Raw genomic sequence first — 16236 nt, 5'->3', positions numbered from 1 at the left:
GCACTTATTCTATTCGTCTCTTTTGCCGAGCTGCTAGGTTACGGAGACGTAAACACATTAACACTGGTTGTCAAGCGGTGGTGGTGGTGGTGGGGATAAACACGCACACAAAGACATCCACACATGTGTTTGTATGTATGTATGTATGTATGTATGTATGTATGTATGTATGTATGCATGTATATGTGTATGTATGTATGCATATATGTATGTGTGTGCGTGTATGTATGTATATATGTGTGTATATATGTATGTATGTGTGTGTGAGTGTATGTATGTATGTATGTATGTATGTATGCATGCATGCATGTATGCATGCATGTATGCATGCATGTATGTATGTATGTATGTATGTATGTATGTATGTAAATGTAAATGATAAAAATAAATATTTCTGTACTAAAACCTCAACCAAATTTCTATTCCTTCAACATCAATGCAAATTCTATTGGCGACACATACAGAAATATCTTAACGTTATATATATATTGACAGTACAGTACATTTCATACTCTCATTGTGCAATAGTCGGACGAGATTGTATCGCATGTTTTGAACTATCATGCAATCCTTCATACTTAAAACACATGGTTGCTCTCTGTCAAAGGGCGGAAGAAATAAGTAAATGAAGAAACAAAAAAAACATGGAAGGAAAGGGTATAACATTTGCACCTCTTTGGTCCGTTATAATGGGAATTAATAATAATTGGTGAGGTTAACTCGACGAGGAAATGTTAAAGCTTGTAAAACACTATGCCTAATACAGAAAGGGACGTGTTCTCCAGTTCGATAATAGACACCTGTAAAGATGCTTGTATTTAGTGAAAATTTCTGATCTAGAATCCAGTAGATTAGTAAAGTTCTTAGATTTAAAAATGAATATGAGTTTCTTTACTTATAAAACGTCAGCATCTCCTTGGCCATTAACGAAGGTGTATACATTCGTTATAGAAGCACCGGTAAGTTATTTAATTTGGGAAGACGTTTACCACCTTAATAAGAGATTCACCGTATGCAGATGACAGTGACTTGGTAACCCCTTCAATCAGAGACATGCTGCACCTAATGCTTGAGGTATGATGAATGCTGTATAGCCTTGGGACTAAACAATAAGCTTAGATAAAACTATTCTTGTCTCAGCCAGCTCCCAACTCATATTATGAACCTGGCATTTTCCTTCAAAGCACAAAACTGAATGTTGTAGATAGTGTCTTCTGCTATAGCCCGGAGCTATTGTGGGAGACACTTAACCCGGAACCATGTGGTTGGGGAGCACACTTCTCACCACACAACCACGTAGAGTTATTACACAAGATTTCGCAAAGTGTGGCAATATCACACAAAGCCTTTGCAGTGACAGTGCTGACACCAACAGTTTGGTAGATTCGAATGGGCGCATCGTTTACTGGTTAGGGTTAGGGTTAGGGTTAGGGTTAGGGTGTTGCACTCACGATCAAAAGATCGTGATTTCAATTCCTGACACCTGACACGTGGCACACATTTGACCACTATAAACAAATCATTTGTTCAGGTCGTTCGGCAAAAGGTGAACGCTCATACGTCATCTTCGACGGGAGAGTCCATCATATATAGATATGTATGAGCGCGCGCGCGCGTGTGAACAAGAAGAAGACAACAACAGCAGATCGAACATAGCAGGACCACAGAATAATAGGCTACTTAAGAAATACACTGATGATTAAGGGCGAGGTTTAGAGAGAGATCACCCTTGAACCTTTACGTGGAAGACAGCTGTTGAAAACCATGTGGTGCTAATGTCTAATTTTGGAAGTTCCTGGTTGCAGTCGAGAGAGAGAGAGAGAGGGAGGGAGCAAGCAATACTCGATGCGAAAAGTGATCGTACCTTCTTATATGTTCTAATCTTTCTCTCTAAATTGAAAGAGCTTTTGGATTCGTCTGGATACATTGTTGCCAGTATCTAATAAAGCTTGCTAATTAAGTGTTAAATGATAACTTCTTTTAATTGCAGTTAAAAGAATTTATCATTTATCGTAATTATTTCCCCACGAAACATAAAGACATTACAAGATGAGTTAATCATCTCAAAATTTCAAATCAATTACTGTTCGTAGCAGAGCTTCGCCAGATCATTTTAACGAAATCAGAAGAATATCAGAAAATGTCTTTTATGTTCTAATCATTGATCTTCATAGATTTTCTTTCTACAGAAAATACATAACAAAATCTCTTCGTATTTTTCCAAAGAAACAGCGAACACAAAAGTTGTCGATAGACTTTTTAAGTATATAAACATTCCAGTGTCACTTCTAAATGTATAGTAAATGTCCCAAACTATTTTCATATTTGTCCAAAACAGGATGTCCACCATGGGTTAATGTAAATGATTGTTACACTAAAATACTCGGCATACCTACACAAGTGTGCCCCCACTCCAATTTTGTTTCCTCATAACTTCTAGAAAAATGGATATTTTTCAATGAAATTTTTCAATGAAATTTTTTCAGATGATGCAAATTCCGATATAATCGGAATTTGTTCTGAAAAAAATATTTTCCATGGGTGGGGAGAGGAGTTTCGGAAAATTCCCACGAGTCAGCTTTGTTTCCTAATCACTTTTAGAAAAATGGTTAATTTATTTTAACGACATTTTTTACAAATACCTTTCAGAGTGTGTAGATTACAGTTGTATCGGAATTTCATATAGAACCCCCCCCCCCCCAGAAAATTGGTGGGCTCGCACCCATACATACTGACACACATTACATGTCTAGAAAATGAAACTTGAAATTTCGAAAAAAAAATTGTCTCTATGTATGCATGCGTACTCACCATTTTTCTTTTCACATCAAATTCCGATATAATAACGATCTATGTCATATGAAAGGTATTTGTAGAAAATTTTATTCAAAAAAATATCAATTTTTCTGGAAGTTATGAGGAAACAAATTCGAGTGAGCACATTTTCTACTTCTAAATTTGTGTTAAAATTCTAACATATGTCCAAAACTATCTTCAAATTTGTCCAAAATAGAATGTCCTCCGATAGGTTAATATAAATGGTTGTCACTCTACATTACCCTTTAATAGGTCACTATAATTTGTTTCTACTCTAGGCACCATGCCCGAAATTTTGGGGGAAGGGGCCAGTCGATTAGATCGACCCCAGTACGCAACTGGTACTTAATTTATCGACCCCGAAAGGATGAAAGACAAAGTCGACCTTGGCGGAATTTGAACTCAGAACGCAAAGACAGACGAAACGTAAAGATAGGCGAAATAGATCATTATAATTGGTGGTGGAGCTTCTCATATCGGGCGTTAATCATCGCTAAAGATTGCTAATATATTTTGTTTAACCCTAGAACAACACTGATCAGGTAGACCTATGGTCAAGAGTAGATGTGATCATTCCATATTTCTGTATGTCAAGGATGACGGACCTGAACGTGTCCTCTTTAAGTGTGACAGTAGAGTGTGGTTTGAGGGAGATCTGGTTGCTAATTTTAGTGGGTCAAGTGACTCCACTCCCGGCTTGATAAAAAAGAGTGAACTGTATTTATTGTTGGTGAAAAACTCGATGGTAGAAAAGAACGAATTGTTTATAGTTTTATCCAGAACCAACGCTGAGAGGAAGTAAAATTGTTAATACTTGAAAGATCGGTCTATGAATGGGGAAATAAGAGCGAGATTTGAGAGTAAACTGTTCCACAGCGGGAATCGATCGATAATGGATGACAAGGTAGGAGAGAGGAAGTGGTGAGGAGGAGGCGCAGAGAGAAATGCATTGTGGGAAGTGATGAAACAGAGAGAGAGAGAAAGAGAAAGAGAAAGAGAAAGAGAAAGAGAGAGAGAGAGAGAGAATAGGAGGGAAATAAAAAGGGAGAGAAAAATAGATGGAGAAGGAGAGAGAGAGAGAGAAGAAAAAGAAGAGAGAGAGAGAGAGAAGAAAAAGAAGAGAGAGAGAGAGAAGAAAAAGAAGAGAGAGAGAGAGAGAAGAAAAAGAAGAGAGAGAGAGAGAAGAAAAAGAAGAGAGAGAGAGAGAGAGAGAGAGAAGAAGAAGAGAGAGAGAGAAGTTGATCAGAAGAGGAAATAGGGGAGAAAGAAAGGAATAGAGTGAAATAGAGATAAAAGATAGGCCAGAGGAAGAGAACGAGTGCAAGAGAGAGAGAGAGAGAGAGAGAGAAAGAGAGAGAGAGAGGAAAAGGAGACAGAATAGAAGGGAAATGAAAAGGGAGAGAAAAATAGATGGAGAAGGAGAGAGAGAGAGAGAGAAGAAAAAGAAGAGAGAGAGAGAGAGAGAGAGAGAGAAGAAGAAGAGAGAGAGAGAGAAGTTGATCAGAAGAGGAAATAGGGGAGAAAGAAAGGAATAGAGTGAAATAGAGATAAAAGATAGGCCAGAGGAAGAGAACGAGTGCAAGAGAGAGAGAGAGAGAGAGAAAGAGAGAGAGAGAGAGGAGAAGGAGACAGAATAGAAGGGAAATGAAAAGGGAGAGAAAAAATAGATGGAGAAGGAGAGAGAGAGAGAGAGAAAGAGAGAGAGAGAGAGAGAGTGTGTTGCAGCAAGGAAAATAGCGTTGAGACAAAAAAAAAAAGTAAATAAATAAAATCACAAAGAAAAATCTACGAGTTAATGATTAAAGAGGAATAAAACGGGAATATATTAATAAGCGTGTACACATATAAACACACATAAAACTCATATGGTATGTATGTATGCATGTATGTATGTACGTATGTGTATAATATTTATTATGCATATTTACATAAAGCATATTTACATAAAGCGCGCACGCGTAAACACTCGCGTGCGCATGTATGAGTTTAGGTATCACTCTCTTCAATGTTGCTGTTGTTTAGCTGCGGTCATCTTTAGGCAACTAGATCAGGCGTTCTAGTCGTGGCCATCCTACCTTATTTTCAGACTCTGTATGTTTAGTTCAACAATATTGAAGGTAGTTTTCCATTAAAAAGAAAAGTTTGTGATTTGAGGGTTGTGGCTGTTATGTCTAGCAGCTCTAACAGCCACATCTATCCTTACCCTGTCCCTTCTTTCCATCAAGTTTTGTCGACTCAGTGACACTGCCTCTCGATCTCCTCTATAAAGGTTCGCTGTGTCTACCTTCGCTGTGTCTACCTTCGCTGTGTCACCTCAGGTATAGAAGATTAAATTAGGAATACAACGATGTGGTAAGTAGCTTGCTTACCAACCACATGGTTCCAGGTTCCAGGTCCAACTGCGTGGAACCTTGGGCAAGTGTCTTCTACTATAGCCTCGGGCCGACCAAAGCCTTGTGAGTGGATTTGGTAGACGGAAAGTGAAAGAAGCCCGTCATATATATGTATATATATATGTGTGTGTGTGTGTGTGTGTGTGTGTGTGTGTATATATATATATATTTGTGTGTGTGTATACGTTTGTGTGTCTGTGTTGTCCCCTCAACATCGCTTGACAACCGACGCTGGTGTGTTTACGTCCCTGTAACTTAGCGGTTCGGCAAAGAGACCGATAGGATAAGTACTAGGCTTACAAAGAGTAAGTCCTGGGGTCGATTTGCTCGACTAAAAGCAGTGCTCCAGCATGACCGCAGTCAAATGACTGAAACAAGTAAAAGAGTAAAAGAGTAATCAGTCAGTGTTATCACAGCGCCATCTGTTCATTCTATAGAGGTGGAAGTGGTTACCATCTGCCGATATTCCGTCGTAGACATTTATCAATTGGAAGTTCTGTGACAGGTAATTGAGTTGATACGCAGTTGATAAGCTTTTACTCAAAGAAATTTTGTTGTTAATTGTTCTTTAAGCAAATATTGATGCCAGTCAAAATGGTCGTATAAGAAGAAAAAAAAAAAAATAGAAACAATGAAAATATATAAATAAGGGAATGAAAAAAAATCTGTCGTCGTAAAAAATGCAATTTATGAACAAACTTGAAAATATGTTGATGATAATGATGATAATAATAATAGAGACCTTTTGAGCAGGATTAGCTACTCAACCTGAAGACAATTCAAACTAGGCCCCCACCTGCAAGGTCATGCATTATTTATCTTGATGTGAGACTACCATGTCGCACCCATATGATTGTGATGCATGTACCTCGTGTACCCTTATCAGATGGGTAGCCATGATGGGTATATTTGGTTTAGTATATTAGTATCCTAGTGTCACTTTGATGGCATGCAATGCTCTCTCACTCAATAATAATAATAATAATAATAATAATAATAATAATAATAGTAATAGTAATAATAATGATAATGATGGTGCCAATTAGCGTTGGGTCCTTGGGGACAGTATGAGAAGGCATAAAGAGAAATATCAAGGAAATCGGAATAAAGTGTCCAGTAGGGCTGTTACAAAACGTCTGCCTCCTTGGCACGGCCAGAATAACCAGGAAACTATTTAGACAATTGAAAAGAACGAATAGCATGGTACCGTAGGCTTCAGGAAGCAAGCCCGCTACGTGTGCAAGACTCCAGGAGCTCCAACAAAACCTGTGATAAAGAGAAATAATAATACATTCTACTATAAGCAAAGGGCCCGAAATTTTAGGGGAGGGGTAAAGTCGATTAAATTGACCCCAGTACTCAATTGGTATTTAACTTATCGACCTCGAAAGGATGAAAAACAAAGTCGACCTCGGCGGAATTTGAACTCAGAACGTAACGGCAGACGAAATACCTATTCCGTTATTGCCCACAAGGGGCTAAACATAGAGGGAACAAACAAGAACAGACGAACGGATTAAGTCGATTACATCGACCCCAGTGCGTAACTGGTACTTAATTTATCGACCCCGAAAGGATGAAAGGCAAAGTCGACCTCGGCGGAATTTGAACTCAGAACGTAACGGCAGACGAAATACCGCTCAGCATTTCGCCCGGCCTGCTAACGTTTCTGCCAGGTCACCACCTTAACAATACAGGAAATATTCTTTTTTTTTTTTCTTTTCTACTCTAGGCACAAGGCCCGAAATTTTGGGGTAGGGGTCCAGTCGATTAGATCGACCCCAGCAAACAACTAGAACTTAATTTATCGACCTCGAAAGGATGAAAGGCAAAGTCGACCTCGGCAGAATTTGAACTCAGAACGTAAAGACAGGCGCGTGCTAAGACACCCGGCACGCTAACGTTTCTGCCAGCTCGCCGCTTTTCTTTACAAGAAGTATTGAACGTGAACGATAATTCTTATTCTGTATATTTGTAGCTTTTACACGGAATGTGTGAAATGTTGTAAATGGCGCAGCTTTTGCTTTAACTAAACCGGTTGACCCTTGAAATATCTTTAGAAAATGTAAGATAATGTATGCATATGATATGGATATTCACGGACAACAGTTCTGTAGTTAAGTAGTACTTTTATTCTAGAAAATAACATAACGGAGAAGAACGAATTGACAACATATTGGACATATTAAAAGTAATCAAACCTGCATGATATTTTGGGAACGATGAACATTATTTTCTTATTTTCCTCTTATTTTTGGCATTTTAATTGACATCTTCACACTCATATTGGCGACTTTCATCAGGAACATTTTTCAACAATACCTTTTCAGTTGGAAAAATCGAATATACATTCGTACAAACTGAAATGTAATTATCACAAAGTTTAGTAGAAACACTCGTCGTAATTATTGACGGCACGGTTAGCCTTATATGTGCACACCGTAACCGCTAGGGTGTCTATCACTATATATGTATATATATATATATATATATAACGTGAGAGAGTTAGGGGTTGGGGGTTCAACCCACTAAGGGATAGTATCTATCCAGTATACTGCTGGGAGGGTACCCAATTATTGCTACACTAGTGCTATCCTAGGTGCAATCAATGGGAGCGGGTAAAAGTGGAGGTTTTACCCAAAATTTGTGTAACAATTAGAAAATGGAGGATAATATGCTGAACCCAACTACTTGCAGACGGTGTATCCCGTTGAATTCATTAATTTAATTTATAGCAAAAGTGACAAAAAAAGGAAGAAAAGAAAAAGAAAGAAAGAACCAAAGCACAGGTGTCCATGGCAGACTATGTTATTTTGCCAACATGGTTTACATATAGAGGTACAAAGTACATAAGGAATTAGAGGATGAACAGAAGTTTAATCTTACAGCTGTTTCGGCCTAGTTTTAGCAAGCCCCATTCTATCCGAATATTCCTTTCCGGAGTGATTATCGGATGACATTTTGAAATGGGGTTACATGCCCGAACCTCTAGGCCTCTTCAGAGATTCACAAGGGGTTACATACAAATGTAGAGCAAGAGGTAAAAACAGAGGTGTGGTAGAGACCAGAAGAAAAACAACAGCAAAAATAAGATAGAAATAAAAATAAAAATAAAATTGAAATCAAAATATAAATAAAAATAAAAATAAAAATAAAAATAAGGGTACAGCAGGAAAATAATAATAATAATAATAATAATAATAATAAAGAATACATAAATGAAGGTATAGCATGTGGGACATGCAAAAATATAAAAAAGATATATGTCAAAAAAACCCTTAAAAATACAAGGCACCCAAAAAGCCTACAAACACTATAGATAGGTCGCTATAGGCACTCCAATGCACGTCTATATGTGTGGGTTCGTGTACACAGCCTTACTCGGATGTCCCCTTACTCTCATGTGTGCATATACAAGTTTTTATAAGCAAACATTCCGCCACATACGTTGTTTGTGGCATCAGCTCTATTAGCCGTATCTAGAAAGCTGTAAGTGTTTTTTAGAAAGGAAGTTTTGTTGAGTGTGTGTGTGTCATTTCTGTATATATTGGAAGGTTCTATGTAGAAGTTCATTTTATACAAGTTATTAATGTTCTAGTAGCAATAACAGTGATGGTGACGATGATGGTGACAACAACAACAACACCTGTGCTTTGGTTCTTTCTTTCTTTTTCTTTTCTTTCTTTTTCTTTTCTTCCTTTTTGTCACTTTTGCTATGAATTAAATTAATGAATTCAACGGGATACACCGTCTGCAAGTAGTTGGGTTCAGCATATTATCCTCCATTTTCTAATTGTTACACACACACACACACACACACACACACACACACATATATATATATATATATATATATATATATATATATATATATATATATATACACACACACATATATATATATATATATATACACACGCACACACACAGCACACACACGCACACACACACACTCACGCACAGACACGCACATACACACGCACACGCGCACACACACACACACACACACACACACACACACACACTGAGGGTGCATGGTGTAGTTCTTCTTTCTTATTGTAACCTCTACAAGTTAGTTCTTGTCTCGTGTACAACATTCCAGCCGTGGCCTACTACTAAACTGAACTATTCACCATAACGAGGTCATGGTACTGTACAAAAACATACATTTATATAGAATTTTGTAATACAAATATTGCATAATGAATAAAAAAAGATATCTTTACAGGCGCAGGTGTATGGTAAGAAGCTTGTTTCACAACCACATGTTTCCGGATTCATTCCCACTGCGTGGCACCTTGGGCAAGTGTCTTCTACTATCGCTTCGGGCCGACCAACTGAAAGAAGCCCGTCGTATGTATATTTATCTATCTATGTGTGTATGTTTGTTTGTGTCTGAGTTTATCTCCCACCCTTTTGACAACTAGTATTGGTGTGCTTACGTCCTCGTAACTTAGCAGTTCGGCAAAGAAGGCCGATAGAACAAGTACCAGGTTTACGAAAAAAAATAACTGCTGGAGTCAATTCCTTCGACTAAAACTTCGGGAAGGCAGTGCCCCAGCATGGCTGCAGTCTAATGACTGAAACAAGTAAAAGATTTTAAAAAATGAAAGAAAGATCTAGAATAATAAGTGATATAAATGTTGGTTGATTGGCTGGTTGATAACTCCAGTCACACTTTACAGTGTGTAGAGGGAGGAAGGGAGAGAGAGAGAGAGAGAGAGAGAGAGAGAGAGATAGAGGGAGAGAGAAAAAGAAGGGGGGAGAGAGAGAGAGGGAGTAAAAGAGTGTTAACGAAAGAATCGTAGGATTAGTGAAAAACGATGTAAAGATAATTTCCTGAAAAGTTTATATTTTTTCAAGAAATTTTGCAGAGATAAGTTTTCGTTGGAATAAACTGCAGTTTTATGTTTATAAAGTTCTGCAAAAATAATGACATACTTCTTGTAAACATACGAAGGAGAAATTTGTTTTATTTCATTTTACTTTTAAGGTAATAAAATTTTCTTCATTTCATTATTTTGTGGAAGTATCAAGAAATTTGATATGTTAAATTAAAATTATTGTCCACCATATTTCCTGGTATTACCCATGATGCCTTAGCCATGATGGCCACTCTCTTCTTCCAAGTTAACTTTTACTACGATATGTAGATCAATGGTTGATTAGTTTTATGGGGTCAATTTTTTATTTGTTACTTTTTGGTTATCTCACTCCAATTAAAAATTTAGGTTATCTCTCCTCGTTTTGCGAGAAATATCGGTACTTTTGGTTATCTCCTTCAACTAAAAAAATTGTTTAACCCTCAATAAAACAAACAAAAATGAAAAAAACTTAGTAAACATAAAAAGTGAAAAGATTAAACATCGTTTTGAATCTGATAATATTTTTATAACAGATCATACGATTCCTATTGAGGGGGCCAAACGTCAACAATGTGTTGAAGTATTGAAACAAAAGGATCTAACTCTTTTAATCCCATCTCTTGTCACCACATAAACTCGATGTTTTAGTGGGGAGATAACCTAGTTTTTTAATGGCAATTTTTTAATGGGGGTGAGATAACCAAACACTACGTTTTATTCTTAATCTTTAACTGTTAAGTCGAATGAATCGACTCCTGTACCCGTTTTTTTTTTTTAAGTCTGGTAGTTATTCTATTGATTGCTTTTGCCGGACTGTTGCGATACGGGGATCCACACCAACACCGGTTGTCAAGCGGCGTGTGTATGTGTGGGGACAATACAGACAAACACACACACATACACACACACGTTTATATGTGTGGGTCCTTGTGTTTGCCCTCCTCCGTTCCCACAGCTTGAAGACCGGTGCTGCTTTGTTTTCGTCCCCGTGACATTTGTGGTTCGTCCCAAGAAACCAATAGAATTGACTTAAAGTCAATTACTGGGGTTGATTCGCTCAAGGTGGTGCCCCAACATGGTTTCAGTCCAATGACTGAAAGATAGCAGACGCGCGCGCGTGCTTTATTTTTATCTTTTACTTACTTCTGTCATTAGAGTGAGGCCATGCTGGGGCACCGCCTTGAAGAATCTGTAAACTTCTAATTAGCTATTTCTTTTCTGGTTGAGAGAACCCAAATTTCTTAAGATTGGTGTGTATGTATGTATGTATGTATGTATGTATGTATGTATGTATGTACGTATGTATGTATGTATGTGTGTGTGTGTGTGTGTATGTATGTATGTATGTATGTATGTGTGTGTGTGTATGTATGTATGTATGTATGTATGTATGTATGTGTGTATGTATGTATGTATGTATGTATGTATGTGTGTGTGTGTGTGTGTGTGCGCGCGTATGTACGCATGTTATTCAATTTCCTTTCAAGATCTCCAGCCAATAGAAAAAGAGAGCCAGTTTCTAACCTAGATCAAAGGCTTCTTCAATAGAATTTCAACAACATCGTTTGGCCATACTTGTCTATGTTTTCAGTATTTGGAGTCAGGGCATGTACAGATCTGTATGTTTTGTTTTATAAATGTATTCTTATGCATATAGTTGCATGTCTAGACATGCGCATATTTACTTAAATGTTAAATTTCTATTGATGGCTTCTAATTAGTTGTCGTCTTTCTGGTTTTGTGAAGCCTAATTTCTCAACATTTGTGCTTAGGCAGTTTCTAACATATCCCAGTGCCCAAATGATTACAGGTATAAACCTGAACTTTCTAGTCCGAGTAGAGAAACTAAAATTCTTTCTTTTTCACTGATATTTAGCTTTATGTTAACATCCACTGGACAGTTGATTTCCACAACTATACGCAGTTTCTCTTCTCTGTCCCAAGTCACTATGTCAGGTCTATTATGTTTACATTTTATTGAGGTTTTCTTCGGGACATTCCACCAGTGCCCTTTCATTTTATGAGTGGCTATGGCCCCTACCACACTGTGGGTTCCTATCCTTTTGGCCTCAGTATTATCCTTCGACAGATTCCATTATATAGTATCTTGACTACAACATGATGTCTCATTATACAGTGATGATAGTTTTGGACCACTGCTAATGGTGCGGGTGATGCTTCCGGCATGAACCCCACAAAGTCTGCATCGGTTATCACATTTTAGTGTTTCCCCCGCATCTCTGTCCCTTTTGTGCATCAGGTTGTTTGGTTGTTTTTCCTGTGCCCGGATCGCAAATGCATGCCCATCGAAGTGAGAGTTCGTAATCTGGTCGCTGGTTCATCTGTTTCGATTATCAACGTTGCTGTCCTCCCGGAGCTTTCTGCTACCATATTCATCCACGCTCTCCTGTTGATACATGCTTATTCTTTCATCTGGTGGCAGAAGTGTCGTGTAACTCCTTTGGGTATGTATTCAGGGTTATCAGACAAGGAATAGTGGCTCAGTGGCTAGAGCGTCGAGCTTACGATCGTGAGGTTGTGAGTTCGAATCCCGGACCGGGATGCGTGTTGTGTTCTTGAGCAAGACACTTTATTTCACGTTGTTCCAGCTCACTCAGCTGTAGACACGAGTTGTGATGTCACTGGTGCCAAGTTGTGTCGGCCCCTTTGCTTTTCCTTTGGATAACACTTTTGGCGTGGCTGGTATGCATGGGCGACTGCCGGTCTTCCATAAACAACATTGCCCGGATTTGTGCCTGGGAGGGTAACTTTCTAGGTGCAATCCCATGGTCAGTCACGACCGAAGGGGGTCTCACCTCAGCATATATATATATATATATATATATATATATATATAGAGTTATTAATATTTCTAAGTCTCTCTAAAGGAGACTACGGCAGCGGTACTGGAAATATATATATATATATGTGTGTGTGTGTGTGTGTGTGTGTGTGTGTGTGTGTGTGTGTGTGTGTGTGTGTGTGTGTGTGTGTGTGTGTGTGTGTGTGTGTGTGTCTGTTTACTTCTGTGTTCCTTTCTGTCGGAGAGCGTAGGCTCGAAACGTAAAAGACTTTCGCACTTCCCGAACGTTAAACTAATACATCTGTTTGTTGTTTACACATCCGTCTTCGTCTTTTGTTTTTTTGTTTGTAAATTCTTACTATATGTATATATATATATTGATGAAGGGAATGTTCTTTATGTTGCATGTCTCGGTTCTCTGTTATTTTCATAGTTTGATACGTTTTTTTATGTCCTGTACCCATATATGTATGTATAAATACATATATATGTAGGTATGTACATATATGTATGTATATATGCATATATCTATATATTATTTATATTATTATATGATCGAACTTAGCGGTTCGGCAAAACAGCCCGATAGAATAAGTACTAGGCATCCAAAGAATAAGTCCTGGGGTCGATCTACTCGACTAAAGGCGGTGCTCCAGCATGGCCGCAGTCAAGTGACTGAAACAAGTAATAGAGTAAAAGAGTATATATATATATATATATATATATATATATATATATATATATATATATATATCGTTTGTATATTTATTGGCTAAACTGGCAATATGACCATCGCCAAATACAACAATATATATATATATAAACAATAATAATACTCTCCGATGTTGGTGTGTTTACGTCTCCGTAACTTCGCAGTTCGGGAAAGAGACCGATAGACCAAGTACTAGACTTACAAAGAATAAATCCTGGAGTCAATTTGTTCGACTAAAAGGCTGTGCTCCAGCACGGCCGCAGTCAAACGATTGAAACAGGTAAAAGAATAAAAGAATTTATAAATACACACACACGCGCACACACACACACACACACACACACACACACACACACACACACACGCTGTAGTATTATTACGCGATAACACCGCAAACGTTACACATGAAACTGAAGTACCAGGGTAATTGCTGCGTGTTCTTGTTTCAAAGACAATATGTATGCGCGTGTATGCATGCTGCGTGTTTGAGTGTCATTGAGTGCGCGCTTGTATATTTACATATACATGTACATATAAGCTGAAACTTCGAAGTCACACTTAACCATTGCCTCAGTGTTTCAGAAATATCTCTTCCACGAAATAATCCTTCAGCTTAATGGAAAATTGTTTTTGTAAATAACTGCAAGCATTAATAAAGACAGACAGACAGATAAGTAGATAGATAGGTAGATAGATAGATAGATAAACGTGTTTTCCTTTTATTTAATGGAAGGCTTTCTAAAATGACCCGTACAACATACAATAATTATATTATTATATGTTGTCAATCTTAATTTGAACAGATACCGTGATCAAACGACACGCTAACCATGACTATATGGTCTTGTGTTTATGTATGACTGAATTATTCAATGTAACGTTTTTTCCCCCCTTTTATCTAAGACAATAAAGTGTGATTTAAGTGAAATTTGGCTGTTATTTCTAGCAGTTGAGCGACTACACTGAGACACACTCGAAAGGCTGCATCCGGTTGTGACGTATGTGTTCACCTCTGCTGTGTTTACGGTGATTCGCCAAGAAATTAGTCCTACGTAGATTTGTGCGTGCATTTGTATGTATGTATGTATGTATGTATGTATGTATGTATGTATGTATGTATGTAGGTATCTATCTATCTGTCTGTCTGTCTATCTATCTATCTATCTATCTATCTATCTATCTGTCTGTCTGTCTGTCTGTCTGTCTGTCTGTCTGTCTGGCTATCTATCTATCTATCTATCTATCTATCTATCTATCTATCTATCTATCTATCTATCTATCTATCTACATACATACATACATACATACATAAATACATACCAATAGTTCCCTGGTGCATAAAGCGGCCAGCTGGCCTAATCATTACCGTCATTCGTTCGTCTTTATGTTCCGGGTTCAAATTCCGCCAAGGTTGACTTTTTTCGTCCTTTCGGTCTCAGTAATATAAACACCAGTTGAAAACTGGAGTGAATTTAATGGTCGATTTTGCCCTTCAATCGAAAAGTGCAGTCCTTTTGCCAAAATTCAAAACCAATATTTTTTCTTTGTACGTATATATCTTTAATTTTTTACTTGTTTCAGTCATTAGGCTACGGCCATGCTGGGGCACCGCCTTGAAGAATTTTAGTCGAATTAATCGACCACAGTACTTATTTCGTTCTTCAAACCTGACATATTTATTCTATCGGTTTCTTAAGCCAAACTGCTACGTTACGGGGACGTAAACACATCTACGCTGGTTGTCAAACGGTGACGACACACACACACACACACACACACACATATACACACACACACATATATATGTATATATATATATATATATATATATATATATATATATATATATATATATATAGGCACATATGTACGACGGGCCTCTTTCAGTTTCTGTTTACCAAATCCGCTAACGAGACTTTGGTCGGCGTCAGGCTATAGCAGAATACGCTTGCCCAAGTCTCCACACAGTGAGACTAAACCCAGTGCCATGTGGTTGGGAAGCAAGCTTCTTACCACAGAGCCACTCTGCATGTATATGTATAGGCATATCTACACAAGTGTGCCCACCACCGTGACTTTGTTTCCTCATAACTTTCAGAGAAATAAAATTTTACAATAAAATTTTTACAAATACCGTTCAGATGGTGTAGATTACAATTATATCGAAATTTAATGTGGAAAAAAGAAATGGGCACGCAGCGCACATTACATATATACCTAAAAAGGGAGCCCCACGTGATATGTGTCAGTAGGCATGTGTGCACGCCTGCCATTTTTTTTGGTTTTTTTTTTCCTTTCACGTTAACTTCCGATATAGGATCGTAATGTACACAATCTGAAAAGTATTCGTAGAAAATTCCATTAAAAAATATGCATTTCCCTGAAAGTGAAAGTTATCAGTAAACAAAATCGAGCGGGGTGGTGCACCCTTATGTGGGTATGCATCTCTCTCTCTCTCTCTCTCTCTCTCTCTCTCTCCCTCTCTCTCTCTCTATCTATCTATCTATCTATCTAGGGCGGGTAAAAATCCCCGAGGTCCATGGACGAGTTCTCTCCAGCGCTTTGTCCCTCATCATCGCTACCATGCCCTGTGTGTTTGCCAGAGACCTGTGCCTGTCCTTAGGGCATCAACATGTCATCCTTGGT

This window comes from Octopus bimaculoides, chromosome 2 (assembly GCF_046866305.1).
Source record: "Octopus bimaculoides isolate indiv1 chromosome 2, ASM4686630v1, whole genome shotgun sequence".
Taxonomy (NCBI): Eukaryota; Metazoa; Mollusca; class Cephalopoda; order Octopoda; family Octopodidae; genus Octopus; species Octopus bimaculoides.
Note: the sequence above shows the minus strand (reverse complement) of the source record.